The sequence below is a fragment of the Silene latifolia genome, chromosome Y (genome assembly GCF_048544455.1).
Source record: "Silene latifolia isolate original U9 population chromosome Y, ASM4854445v1, whole genome shotgun sequence".
In the NCBI taxonomy this organism is placed as follows: Eukaryota; Viridiplantae; Streptophyta; class Magnoliopsida; order Caryophyllales; family Caryophyllaceae; genus Silene; species Silene latifolia.
In genome coordinates this window covers 85,023,486-85,038,240 of record NC_133538.1, presented here as the reverse complement: position 1 = coordinate 85,038,240, position 14,755 = coordinate 85,023,486, and the positions used below count along the sequence as shown (strand labels likewise).

General features: G+C 37.2%; 1 non-coding gene across 1 annotated transcript; it reads right to left on the bottom strand.

Annotated features, from left to right (window-relative positions):
- Positions 1 to 11,190: 11,190 nt before the first annotated feature.
- Positions 11,191 to 11,297, bottom strand: LOC141635522 (small nucleolar RNA R71). Its single transcript, XR_012540204.1, has one exon. It is a non-coding gene; the product is annotated as a small nucleolar RNA R71 (small nucleolar RNA).
- Between the last annotated feature and the right edge of the window lie 3,458 nt (positions 11,298 to 14,755).

Sequence of the window (14,755 nt, the reverse complement as noted above, 5' to 3'; positions counted from 1 at the left end):
CGGGAAGCACTCATTGCTAATTTCAGTGATGACAGCTAGGTATAGGAATAATGGTTCACCTGGCTTTGGTTTTGACAGCGAGTGGGCGGGTCTTGAGATAGTGCTTCGGTCTCTCGAAGGCTTGCTCGTGTTCGGCGGTCCACTCAAACTTCCGGCTTTTCCTTAGCACGTCGTAAAATAGCCTGCATTTGTCTGAAGATCTTGAAATGAACCTGTTCAGGGCTGCTACCTTTCCAGCTAGTCTTTGAACATCCTTAGGTTTCTCGGGTGATTCCAGTTGTAAGACAACTTTGATCTGCTCGATGCTGGCTTCTATTCCTCTTTGAGTTACAATATAGCCCAAGAATTTGCCAGAAGATACCCCGAAGGTGCATTTAGATGGGTTTAATTTCATCTTGTATTCCCTGAGGGTGCTGAATGTTTTCGCGGATGCCGCATATGATCTTTGGCTTTTTCTGATTTCACCACCATGTCATCAATTTACACCTCCATGGTTCTTCCTATTTGCTCTTTGAACATGCGGTTAACCAACCTTTGATTTGTGGAGCCTGCGTTCTTTAGGCCGAACGGCATGACATTGTAGCAATATATTCCTCTTTCGGACATAAATGTTGTCTTCTCCTGGTCTGCAGGATCCATCTTGATCTGATTGTATCCACTCCATGCATCCAGAAATGTTAGCATCTTGTGTCCGGTTTGTTGCATCTACCATTGCATCAATATGAGGCAAATGGGAATGGATCTTTAGGACATGCTTTGTTGAGATCGGTGAAGTCCACACATACTCTCCACTTCCCATTCTTTTTAGGCACCACCACTACATTAGACAACCATTCTGGGTATTTCACTTCTCTTATCTTCTTTCTTTGCCAAAGCAGTGTCTACTTTCTCGGTTGATTACCTTATTTCTCTCTCTTGTAAACTTTCTCCTTCTCTTGGATGGGTTTACACTTTGGGTCCACGCTAAGCTTGTGTGTTATGATGGATGGATCTATGCCTATCATATCATCGTGTGACCATGCAAAGCAATCCATGTTATCTTGTAAGAACTTGACTAGTGGCGTCGTAAGCTTCTCGTACATCCCGCTCCAATGAGCACGGTTCTCTCTGGGTGCGGCTTGTCCGGGTTAATCTGATCCAACTCTTCTCGCTGGGGCTCGATGTATTCGCCCGGATAGGTCATCAGTAATTGCTATGCGGGAGGGCCGGCAAAGTGCACTTGAGTGCCTTCTTGTAGCGACCTCAGCTTCCTCCCCGATCTCCTCTTATCGTTTCTACTCCCGTGGGGGGGGAACTTTATGCACCGGTGATATGTTGAAGGATCGCTTTCATCCGGTGCGGCCATGGTCTTCCTAGGATGACGTTGTAAGTAGAGGGGCCATCTATAACTAGGTACCTGACTTGCTTGTTGACTCCTCCAACATAGGTGGGGATGATTATCTCACCTAGCGAGCTGGCTGTTTCTCCGCTGAAGCCTACTAGCGGGATAGTCTTCTTTCAGTAAATCCTTCTCGCCGAATCCCATGTTCTCTATGGTTTTCAGCATGATTAAGTTGACCGAGCTTCCTATATCTACCAAGACCTTTCTTACTGTGCAATTGGCCATTGACAAGGTGATAATAAGTGCATCATGGTGTTCTCGTTCATCGTATGTATCTCCTTCATCAAAGCTTACTACTGGCAGGTCGCTGTGAGAAATTCTACAAGAGTTGGTTGTCTGTCTCCTTTGGTCTCGGTGGCATGTCTCTTGGTCTGCTTTGAGTATGTCGTGCCGCTTAAGTCCGAGCCGCTTTGTTATCACGTTTATAATTTTAGTGCATGTGGGTGGTTTCGCGGCTTGGCGGAACCTACCTTATCTCGCCGCTTGCCCCCACGTGGTAACAGGTGGCTCGGCCTTTCCTTGTTCGTACGGGCGCTTGATCTCTCTTCGAATGTGTAGCAATCCTCGGTGTTGTGTCCAATATCACGATGGAATTCACACTTCTTCTTGCTATCCTTTCTCCAAGCTTGCTCTCCTACTGGTGGGTTGGGCCACCTGACTCCATCTCCCATCTCTCTAAGCGCCTTCAAGATTCCTCCGATACCTGTAGCGAATCCATACTCTGCCAGGGTGGGGAGTAGCTGGTTTTCCTCGATTCTGTTGACTCCCCTCCCATATGGTCTGTATCTCTCGTCCTTCTTGTTGGTGGTTTGCTTTCTTCCTGATTTCTCCATGGCTGAAGTACTAAAAATACTTGGCGCGCTCTGTAAGCTGGCTCTGGCTAGGATATCTTCCTCCATTCTGATCGCGGCAGCTGGTTTCTCCTGTACTGCTTCGAAACTATGGCAAGGATGCATAGTCAACTGCTTGTATAGGTCAGAGTCGTGATGGAGGCCTCTTCTGAAGGCTTCTACTTCGTTGAGATATCACATTCTCGCATCGCTACCTTCTCATTGTTAAACGGTATTGTATTCTCCAATGCTCTCTCCCGCCCCCGGACGATTCTCGTACAGGTCTCCGCGTGCTTCGTGGCTTTTTGGCCGCTTGCGAACCGTTGAGTAAATGCGTTTGCAGTCAAAGCAAATGTAGATATCGACCTGTTGGGCAGGCTTACAAACCATCGAAGTGCCGGTCCTATTAGGGTGGACCCGAATCCTTTGCACATGCAGGCTTCCTTAACTTGTCCTATGGTTGTTACCGTCATCATTTTCTGTTTATACTGGCTCATATGATCAAAGGGGCCTGCTGTGCCGTCGAAGAGAGGCATATTTGGGTTTGTGAATCCCTTTGGCATGGCTGTGATGGATATGGTGTCCACGAATGGTGAGTCGGCATAACTGTCTAAAGCTGCTTTCTCGAGTGGGGGTGGTAGCCCTGGAACCCTGCTTATCATCTCCTTTAGTTCCAAGTACTGCTGATTAGTTATATTGGCTGAATCTGGGGTCCGTCTGTCAGCTGTCTGCATAATTCATCCTGATCCGGGCTCTTGAAGATTCTGATAAGTTCCGGCTGCCAGGGGGTTGTGGCAACGATTGTCCCCTGCTGCCAGTTCACTTGCTGGTTTGACTCGGATCCTGCTACAGGTGTCTGATCGATTGCTGCAGGACTGCTGACGGGGAGGCCACCTGTTTGTATCCCTACGCTGCTGGCTGGCTGCCAGCTATCTGGTGTGAGGTATCCTAACCCTCGTGGGGTTATCCTTCCATCTGACATTGTCGTAGCCAAATCCAATCTTGTAATTATTTCACCGGTATCTCGCCGCGTCGCCCGTCGCTCCTTGTGTCAGATCTACCAAAGGAAATCTTCCTTCACCTGTCCTGTTCGCTGGAGTGCTGGATTGCTGCTTTAGGAGATCAATTTGTGCCCAGAGTTCTCTGTCTCTCCTTCTTACCTCGGCATCTGCTCTCCTTTGATCTTCTCTCATGTTTTCCATAGCTTTCTGAATATTTTCCATGCCGGCGAGCAGGATTTGCGTGGGATTGGGCGGCGGAGTGACGCCTGAGCTTGATGTTCCTTTGTCTGATCTGGTCTGGGCTGAGACAAAAGGGGTCCTGGGAGGTAGAGAGGCTTTTGTTGTCGGTATGATTCTTGGGGTGTGTCCGGGAGCCTGCGTGGCCACTGTCGATGTTGGACTTTGGGTAGACGATGGTGGTGGCGATGGCTGCCTGCTCCCTGGCATGGCTTCAGATACTTGCTTTTCCATTGTATATCTAGAATATCAACGATTGACGACCACAATGCCCCACGTTGGGCGCCAAACTGTTTAGGTATTATTACCCAAATCGATTAATTAGGGTCAATGTAGTCTATATTCGTTGGTTGATTGTATGATGATTTGTATGTCAATAAGTAAACGGAAAAAAATAAGGTACGTAATGTAAATTGACACGTAAGATTTTGGTGACGCGGAAAACCCAATGTGGGAACAACCGCGGGAGGGGCGGTACCCTGCCAAGTATTGCACTATATGAATTGGAGGATGATTAAAATTGTGATGCGTAGCTAATCCTGCTGGCCCTAGGCGTCAGGCCTGCAAAATCCAGAATGAGCGTATATTATTTGCTGAGATATGATCTTGATTATTGTTTGTATGAATGAATACGGATGTGTTGAATGAGTTGTCTTGGATGTCCTCTTTGATTTGCTTCCTTGGCTATTTATAGGGTAAGAACCCTAGACATGTCCTACCTCGAATATGGAAAGGGAATATTATTTCCATAAGGACTTCTTTCCTAACCCGAACTCTTTTACCAATTGTCCCCAATCTCCCTAACTTCTCCCTGACTTCTCCCTAACTTCTCCCTCACACTCCTTTCCTTAACGCGGGCACCTTCTATGACGGTCTCTTGATCCTTCTCAAGCACATCTCCCCTTTTCCTGACCGCGGACTCCCTTTCTCCTTACCACTTCTTTTGTAATCTTTATCTTATCAAATGGGTCTTTTCTATTATGCTATTTTTAGCCCAAACAGTAATGTTAAAAGTAAAGTTATTGAGAATAACGATACTAAACCTATCAATCCCGACCGATAAAGTTTCCATTGTCTTAATTGTTGGATGCTAGAAAGGAAACTACCCCAAATTATTGAAGAATCAACAAGTTAGTGTTGGGACATCTAATGGGACCTTTTTCTTTAAATGTTTATTTGATTGACATAAATTTTGCTAGTACTACTTCGTCAATGTTAGAAACCGGTGGTGGTTTTCATCATTGTATTTGATACATAGGATGATTAGAATATGACGACTAGCAACAATGATGTTGAGAGATAGAGTCATTGCGTACTCTATCTAGTTTTTGGGTTTAGAGTTGTACTTAATTGTGACTATTAAGTGCATAAACTCTAAATAAGAATATAAACTTGTTAAGATACAAAAGAGGTTTCACTTGTGTGACCCTATATACCATGATTTGATGTATGGGTAGCCCATTATCAAGGTAATTATATTCTAAACCAAACTAGAATGATATACTATGAAGATGACGCAAGACTCAAATTGGTAACCCAAGATTAAACCTTAGATTCTGGAATATTGAACGCAAACAGTTATCGAGTACTCTTGAAACCATTAGATCTTATGGTATATGCGTATCTTGTATTCAAAGCAAGATGTCTCGTGCCTTTTGGTTGAAAAGGAGATCGAGGTTGTAAATCATTGATCCAAAATAGGTTGATCATCTTTTTTACCAACGATTTAGGTTGACACTAATGTGTTCACTTAATAAGGTAAATAAAGAAATCTTTGAAGAAGTTCAAAGAGTTCAAAGAATCACGATTTAGTCGTGATGGGATTATCAAAGTGAAGACTTTGATATAAGCCAAAGGAAATGTGATATAGTATCACAAATAAATCTCTCTTAGCACGCATTATGGGATAATGTGTGGTTGGATAAAGAAATCAAATGCTATTCGATATGGTTTGGACTTCAATCAAGTTACTTTGAGTTACTTGATCCTTTTGGAGATTTTATCATTTTGTCTAAATTATTTTTCCACTAAATATAAAATAATTCATATGTGATATGAAATGGTAGGGTACCATGCTTGTAAGTTTTCACAAGAAAAAAATGCTCATTTTTCCTTACTATAATCACGAGTACAACGGGTTTGTGGCTCGTGAAGCTGTCTTTCTAGAATACAAGTTTATTTCTAGAATACAACGGGTTTGTGGCTCTTGAATATTTTCTCCCACTCTGTCTTCTAGAAATAAACTTGTATTCTAGAAAGACAGCTTCACGAGCCACAAACTCGTTGTACTCGTGATTATAGTAAGGAAAAATGAGCATATGTTTCTTGTGAAAACTTACAAGCATGGTACTCTACCATTTCATATCTCATATGATTCGTTTTAGATTTAGTGGAAAAATAATTTAGACAAAATGATAAAATCTTTAAAAGGATCAAGTAACTCAAAGTAACTTGATTGAAGTCCAAACCATATCGAATAGCGTTTGATTTTTTTTTATCCAACCACACATTATCCCATAATGCGTGCTAAGAGAGATTAATTTGTGATACTATATCACATTTCCTTTGAGTTATATCAAAGTCTTCACTTTGATAATCCCATCACGACTAAATCGTGATTCCTGGAACTCTTTGAATCTCTTCAAAGATTTCTCTATTTACCTTATTAAGTGAACACATTAGTGTCAACCTAACTCGTTGGTAAAAGAAAATGATCAACCTATTTTGGATCAATGATTTACAACCTCGATCTCCTTTTTAACCAAAAGGCATGAGACATCTTGCTTTGAATACAAGATACGCATATACCATAAGATTAACAATTAAATGGTTCCAAGAGTACTCGATAACTCTTTGCGTTCATCATTCCAGAATTTAAGGTTTAATCTTGGGTTACCAATTTGAGTCTTGCATCATCTACATGATATGTCATTTTAGTTTTGGTTAAAATATAATCGCCTTGATAATGGGCTAGCCATACATCAAATCATGGTGTATAGGGTCACAAAAGTGAAACCTCCTTTGTATCTTAACAAGTTTATATTCTTATTTAGAGTTTATGCACTTAATAGTCACAATTAAGTACAACTTTAAACTCAAAAACTAGATTGAGTACACAATGACTCTATCTCTCAACATCATTGTTGCTAGTCGTCATATTCTAATCATCCTATGTATCAAATACAATGATGAAAACCACCACTGGTTTCTAATATTGATTTAAGTAGTACTAGCAAAATTTATGTCAATCAAATAAACAGTTAAAGAAGAAGGTCCCATTAGATGTCCCACAACTAACTTGCTGATTCTTCAATAATTTGGGGTAGTTTCCTTTCTAGTGTCCAACAATTAAGACAATGGAAACTTTATCGGTCGGGATTGATAGGTTTAGTATCGTTATTCTCAATAACTTTACTTTTAACATTACCTTGTATCAATTCCATTCTAATTTTACTTCTTTAAACCTCACCCTTTTCTTAACGGTTTAAGAGAATGCTCCCACTCATTTCAATGAGTCTTTGCTAAGAGAAGCAAAATTGAAATTCATGAAGACTACTCTTCATTCGTTTGTTTAGTCTTATAACTTTCATTGAAGTGGTTGCGGTATTTTGGTCAATTTTGATTTCCAACAAATCTAGTTACCAAAATGATGTAACGTTTCAAAGTACTTAACTCAATTAAGCATATGAGAAACAATTCATTGTAAGTAGATATGTTAGTCAAGAATCAAAAACCCTTTTGATCACAAATAACTTTTATCTATACTCTTCACAAGAGATCCTTACAATGGATAATACAAGGTTTTTAGAAGAAAATTTAAATTTTGTCTTTAGTTACGATGTTTAAATGGAGATTTGAACTAAAATCGAAATGATAAAACAAAACATTAATCGTTATAATAATACTTGTAAATAATATAACAAGATATGAGCATTTATATAGTGACCTCTACCCAACTATAATAAATGATTCCAAGATCCAAATTCATATTAACTTAGTCACGGTAGGGCCGATTCATCCTTTATCAATATAACTCGGTGGATTAACTCTTTAATCGATTCTACTTTTAGAACTCTTGGTCGATATAATTACATTAATATTTATCTTTAGCCCAAAACACATCCGGCAATGGTCGAGAATACTTTTGTTGAGTTCAACCCAAATTTCGAATAAATGTGTCCATGATCCAAATCCACATCAACTTGGGCACGGTAGGGCCGATTCATCCCTTATCAACATGAATTCGGTGGATAGACATTTATCACCCACTTCCCCTACGTAACAAGGTTTATATCCCGGTATGGCCGAGCGCACTCCCTCATGAAATAGGTTTTCATGGTTTCTACTTTTTGGTAAGGCTAAGTCTCAATTGTTTATTTTAACGAGAGGTCATGTCAATTTATTATCTATCACGTTTAAAGTGAACTAAAGCGGTGAACTATGATAATTGTAATTGACACGGTCGATAAACTCGATTTAAAATGCATGTTTAGTTATGGCGATTTAGCGATGCATGCAACATATAAATAAAATGCAAAGCATAAAAAAAATCCTAGTATGGCCTTCCTAAAATAGTAAATCTAATAAACTATTACAAATTCGAAAACCAACTCGTTTGGTCCCTTGAACTTCGGTCTTGGCACGCATTTCAAGGCAACACTTTTTTTGATGGATCGCCTTCTCGAATGACACCGTCTTCAAGGAACTCCGGAATAATTAAATTACATAATGAATTACATAATTTCCTATTATACCTTTATAATTAAAATAAAAATAAATCTATTAAGTTACAAAACGGTGATACGAGATCACAATAATTACAATCTAATCGATATTCCCATACATTTCGGGTAATACCAATTAAAAATAAGGCCATACTAAGTAAAATTACATAATTCAAAAATTACATAAAATTAAAATATCACAATCATAAATGAATTAAAATGCAGCATTATAATATGTATGAACATGCTAAATTTTATGCTAAATCGCCTTTTAAGAGCCAATATCGTATATTAATCGGTTTTTACGGATTTGCGTGATTTAACTTTTTAAATCACAATAATTACATAAATTCATATTTATGTACAATTTAATTACCCTAACCATCTTAGGACTCAAAATTAGTCTCCACTAATATTTTGACAATAGTTAAACTTGATTTCTTAATATTGTTCATAAATGGACCTAAAATACAAAATTATGCTATAAACTTCAAATTATATTATAAAAATTTCAAATAATTTCGAAATTTAAACTCATGAACATTCTGGCAAAATACCATGACACTCATAATATTCAAAACTTAGGTTAAAAATTTTGAAAATTTATTGAGAAAAAACAATGTTGCGGTTTATCGGTTTTAACAAATATGACCATAAATAATATGAGAAAAATATTTTCATCAACTTTTCACTTTTAGATCTGAAATATATGATAAAATGCAACGTTTTTCCTTAGTCATGAAGTATGTTTTAGAATTATTACTAATTATAGTCACTATTTATGTGATTTTTCATCAAAAATTCATAAATCATGCATAAAACTTCATTATAGCCAAATATTTTACACACATCTTGTAAAATTGCATGTGACAACTTACTAAATTTCCATGACCAGATTCGAAATATAACTCATATTAACCTATTTACTCATTTAAATACGATTTTAACTTAAAAAATCCATATTTCGAGCAAAACAACTCATTTTAACATGAAAATTTACAGGCCATCAGTAGATAATATATGTGAAAATATATCCAAAAACCACTACAAAATTCGAAGTTTAGCTTTTTTTCATCCAAAAATGACATTTTTTATCATAAAAATCACATTTTAATGCCAATAATATATAAAATGAACAATAAAATCCATAAATAAACCAAAATGTCCTAAAAATAACTTAGGACCAGAAACTTTTAACACGAAAAGTTATTTTAAGGTTTATCTTCATAAATCCAAATTAATTAGTTTTGTATGTTAATCTTATAACTCGGAAAAAACTATTAAACGATTTGCATGCAAACAACCTAAGGCTCATGATACCACTTGTTAGAATCATTAATCTCATTAATTTAACATATTCATATATGAATTGATTTATTTAGTCATAAAATAAATGTTAGATCTTATGTATGCAAACTAAAACAAGATAAGAGAAGAAATCATCAATCTTACTATGTGATTTCGGATTAAAGGGCACCAACAAATTCAGCTATTTCTTAGTTCTTGAGCTTTCCTTAAAATGGATGAAGAAGGTTCAAATTAGAACCTCTCCCAAAAGCATATACCCAAAGAAATCTCTTAATAACTTATATAATTATGATCTAATAATAATATAAGTTTTACTTAAAATATGACACAAAATAATATTTTGTACTCTTGTAATTTTCGGCCAAGAGAGAAGAATTTGTGAGGTTTTTATTTCTCTAAAATTTCTTCACAAGATAGAGAATAGCGTATTTTTCTTACACTAGGAAAAATAGAATTGTAGAGAATGAAAAATGGAGGAATCCATATTTTGTTTCTCATCATGAAAACCGGTGAGGGATCTATTGGGGAGCCAATGCATGGATCCAACTTTCTTCCCAAGAAATGTAGGCTTGCATGGCTACATATAGGTAGGTTATCATTGTGTTTCTATTTAAAAATAAAAACACAATATAAACCTTATACTCCCTCCATTTTCGGCACACTTAAATAAAATGGGTAGTCCATTTTATTTTGTCATTTGTCAATTGTGACATATGTGACATGTAACTTGACATGTGAAATTGTAATGTATTTTTAACATATTAAAAATCAACATACTCATAAAATATGTCGTATACAAAATCGACTAGTAATTCGTAATTACTTGTACCAAATCGGTTTATCAATTATAAATCACAAAGTCTTGTATTTATAATAAATTACTCATTGAATTTCAATTTCAATTTCAATTGTTTCGTAAACAATAATTTTATCCAAGTAATAAAAAAATTCGATTACTTAGACCGTATCTAATTTAATCGAATTACAGTAAGACACGTTAACTTTACTCACCAAATCATCCGTCAATTTTAAGCAATTTAATTAACTCGTATCTGCATACGATTAATTAAATAATCAATTAAGAGTATTTCCCTATAGGTATGACCTAAGGCGATCAACTGATCACCACCGTCGCACGACAGTAATGTCAAACTCTAGTCAGCCAATCATTACCGATATGTGTGGACCAGTTGACTGTAAAATATTACATCCCACATGTATTCTTAAAATGAGATTTAAACATGTGACCATTATGATGGACAGTTGTGATCGCATTATTGTCTGAGGACACATATTCCAACAAACCCAACACAAAACCAACCACAATATCAACCCACAATGCCTAAATTTTCATCACATTCTGTACCAACCGAGGAGAAACTACCAAATGGTACTCCAACACCACAACATTTAACCGGTAACTTCATTGCAAAATCTGCATTTATACAACTAGTTGAGAGAAGTCAATTTGGGGGATGCCTAGTGAAGACCCTCATTCTCATATGGAGACTTTTTGTGACTATTGTGATGCGATTTCTCAAACCGGAGTTACTCAAGACCAAATTCGATGGGTCTTATTTCCTTTTTCTTTGATTGGTTCTGCGAAACAATGGTTGAAGAGCCTAGATAAGGCTATTATTGGTATTGACTCTTGGAAGAAATTGGGACTTGCTTTATACAAGAAATTCTATCCTCCAGAAAAGACTAACATGTTGAGAGCTCAAATCACCGGGTTCAAACAAAGGGACGAGGAATCTTTGTATGAAGCATGGGAGAGATTCAAGGACACTTGTCGATCTTGTCCACACCATGGACTTATCGAGTGGTTCCTTGTACAACAATTTTGGAATGGTCAATATGAAAACTCCCGAAACTTCCTCAATATGGGATCAAATGGTATGTTTACCAAAGTTGGTGACAATCAAACATGGAACAAGATTGAAGAAATGGCGGTCTATAACTCACAATATAGTAGACCTCAGAAGGCTACTAGAGGAGGAAAGCATGAGGTGGACTCCATTACTCAATTGGGTGCTCAACTTAGTGCTCACATTGACACCATTAATTTGAAGTTTGAGAAGGCTATGGCTAAACTTGAAGAGGCCTCCAAATCACCCAAGCAACATGTTAATGCTATTGTAGCGTCATCATCAATTCCAAGTGGAATATGTGAGAATTGTGGAACTTTGGGACATGACCAAAGTGAATGTAGGGGAACAAATGAACAAGTGAATGCTTTCCAAGCATACAAGAATGGTACCCCTTATTCCTGTTAAGAATTATTAATCTCATTAAACAACATATTCATATATGTAACAAATAATTTAGTCATAAAATTAATTTAGATCTTATGCATGCAAACAAAAGTAAAAATAGAGAAGAAATCGTCATTCTTACTATGGATTTTCGGATTAAAAGGGCACAAGTAAGATCTCCTTCTTACTTGTTCTTAAGCTTCCTAATATTGGATGAACAAAGATTCAAACTTAGAATCCCTCCCAAGGAATTATACCCAAGATAACCTCTTAAAAGACTAATATTATTATTACTAGAACAACACTAATCTTAATGAAATTGACCCAAAATATTGTTTTGTCCTCTTGAATTTTCGGCCAAGAGGAGAGGAATTTTGGAGTATTTGTTTCTCTTTCTAAACTTCTTTAAGTTGTTTTTTGAATGAATGAATAATACACTAGTTTTGCATGTAGTGTAAGAGTGGAAAAATAATCAAAACATTTGCTCTTTTTCATGTGGAAAAACCAAAATGGGAAGGGGAGATAGCCCAATGCATGCTCTCCTTTTCTTCCTAAGAGAAAGCTATGTACGCAAGGCTATGTTTAGGTCTTATAATTATGTTTTCCACTTATAAATAATCAACACAATTTTTATCTTAATACCCCCGCCATTTCGGTACACACACATAAAATGGATGAGTCCATTTTATTTGTGATTTTGTCAATATGTCACATGTGACACATTACATGACATCTTATATATAAAATGTATTTTTACAATTAAAAATCAACATATTAATAAAATATGTCACTTATAAAAATTAACATAGTAATTCACAATTACTTGTACCAAAATGGTTTACCAATTTATAAATCACAACATCTTGTATTTATAATAAATTATTCATTCAGATTCAATTGTTTCTGTAAACAATAATTTCATCTAAGTAATAAAAGAATTCGATTACTTAGACCGTATCTTATTTAATCAAATTACAATAAGACACGTAAATATTACTTCCAAAACCGTCCGTCAATTTTAAGTAATTTAATTAACTCGTATCGTCATACGATCAATTAAATATTCAATTAAGAGTGTTACCCTTTAGGTATGACCTAAGGGGATCAACTGATCACCACCGTCGCACGACAGTAATGTCAAACTCTAGTCAGCTAATCATTACCGATATGTGTAGACCAGTTGACAGTAAAATATTACTTCCCACATGTATTCTTAAAATGAGATTTAAACATGTAATCATCATGATCGACAGTTGTGATCGCATTATTGTCGGAGGACACATATTCAAACAATCTCCCACTTGTCCTCGACAAGTGTGCGTCACCAATTCTCTTGTCCTATTACTATCTCCTACTCAATGCAAGGTGTCTTTCAGGTCGTATTTGCAAGTGATCATATCGAGAGTGGTTTCCTCGATCTGGAGAATAACTGCTTGACCGGAATTATCTACCATAGATACCTTCCGAGCGTGGCCACGCATTTCCAGTTCATTACTCATCGAGTGTCCCTGAGATATTGTTATAACCCTGACAAGGGGTGGACAATTACTATCGCACTTATTCCCTTCGACTAGCCACAGCTATCAGCTATCATAACCCAAAATATGCCCATTTGACCCCATTTACGAAGGTCGTAGTAACATAAATTAAAGTTAATCTGTAACTGTACCACCTTAGGCGAATAGTCTTTAGTCAACAGAATCGACTCATTAGAATACTATAGTAGCTCTCGCCACGACCTGGCTATATAAATTTGCCAGAACTCTATAAGCGGTAATTAGCCCGACAAAGTGTTCCTAACAGTCTGCCTATGTGATCGACTAGTCATATAACATGACTTCATGGCACTTGAACTTACCATCAATCGCATCACACTCTAGTCACTTCGAGACGTCACCTCATACAAGTGGCTATGGGCGAATACAATGTTAATCCGTGTTCACTTTAACGGGGTTCAATTGTCACTACAACCCGTTTGGATGTAACAATGTATAAGGAAAAGATAAAAATCAAATGTGATTATGAACATGAACAAAGACAACACTTTTAATTCATTTCAAAATCTAATACAAACTTGGTACACGTTTAAGTCCCATAGACGCAACATGTCTATCATGATTAGCCTGCGATAAAGGCTTGGTGAGCGGATCGGCTATATTGTCATCCGTCCCAACCTTACAAATCGCAATTTCCTTTCTTTTAATGAAATCTCTAAGTACATGATATTTTCTAAGTACATGTATAGATCTATTAATACACTTTGGCTCTTTAGCTTGGAAGATCGTCCCACTATTATCACAATAGAGAGTGATGGGATCATTGGCGGTAGGTACTACTCTTAGACCTTCCGTGAATGCTCGATCCATACAGACTTCCTTTGGCTTCGATCCGCAATGTACTCACCTCCGTTGTTGAATCAGATTCTGACTTCCTTGAAGCTTCTCTAGCTAATAGCACCACCATTGAGCATGAAAACAAAACGAGCTTGTGATTTCATATCATCTCTGTCTGTTTGAAAACTTGAGTCCGTGTATCCATTAACACGGAGCTCGGTGTCTCCTCCAAATACTAAGACAGAATCCTTAGTTCTTCTCAAGTACTTAAGGATGTTCTTGACGGCTATCCAGTGACTCTCACCTGGATTTCCTTGATATCTACTCGTCATGCTCAAGGCATACGAGACATCAGGACGTGTGCATATCATGGCGTACATGATTGATCCAACAACGGAAGCATAAGGAATCATATTCATGCGTTCAACATCATGGGGTTCGGAGGGAGATTGAGAGTTGCTCAATATTGTCCCAGTTACCATAGGTACCAATCCCCTTTTTGATTTGTCCATGCTGAAACGTCCAAGAATCTTATCAACGTAAGACTCTTGACTTAGTGCCAATATCCTCTTGGATCTATCTCTATGGATTCGGATACCTAATATGCGTTGTGACACTCCTAAATCCTTCATTTGGAAGTGGTTACCTAACCACTTCTTAATAGAAGACAACATTGGAATGTCATT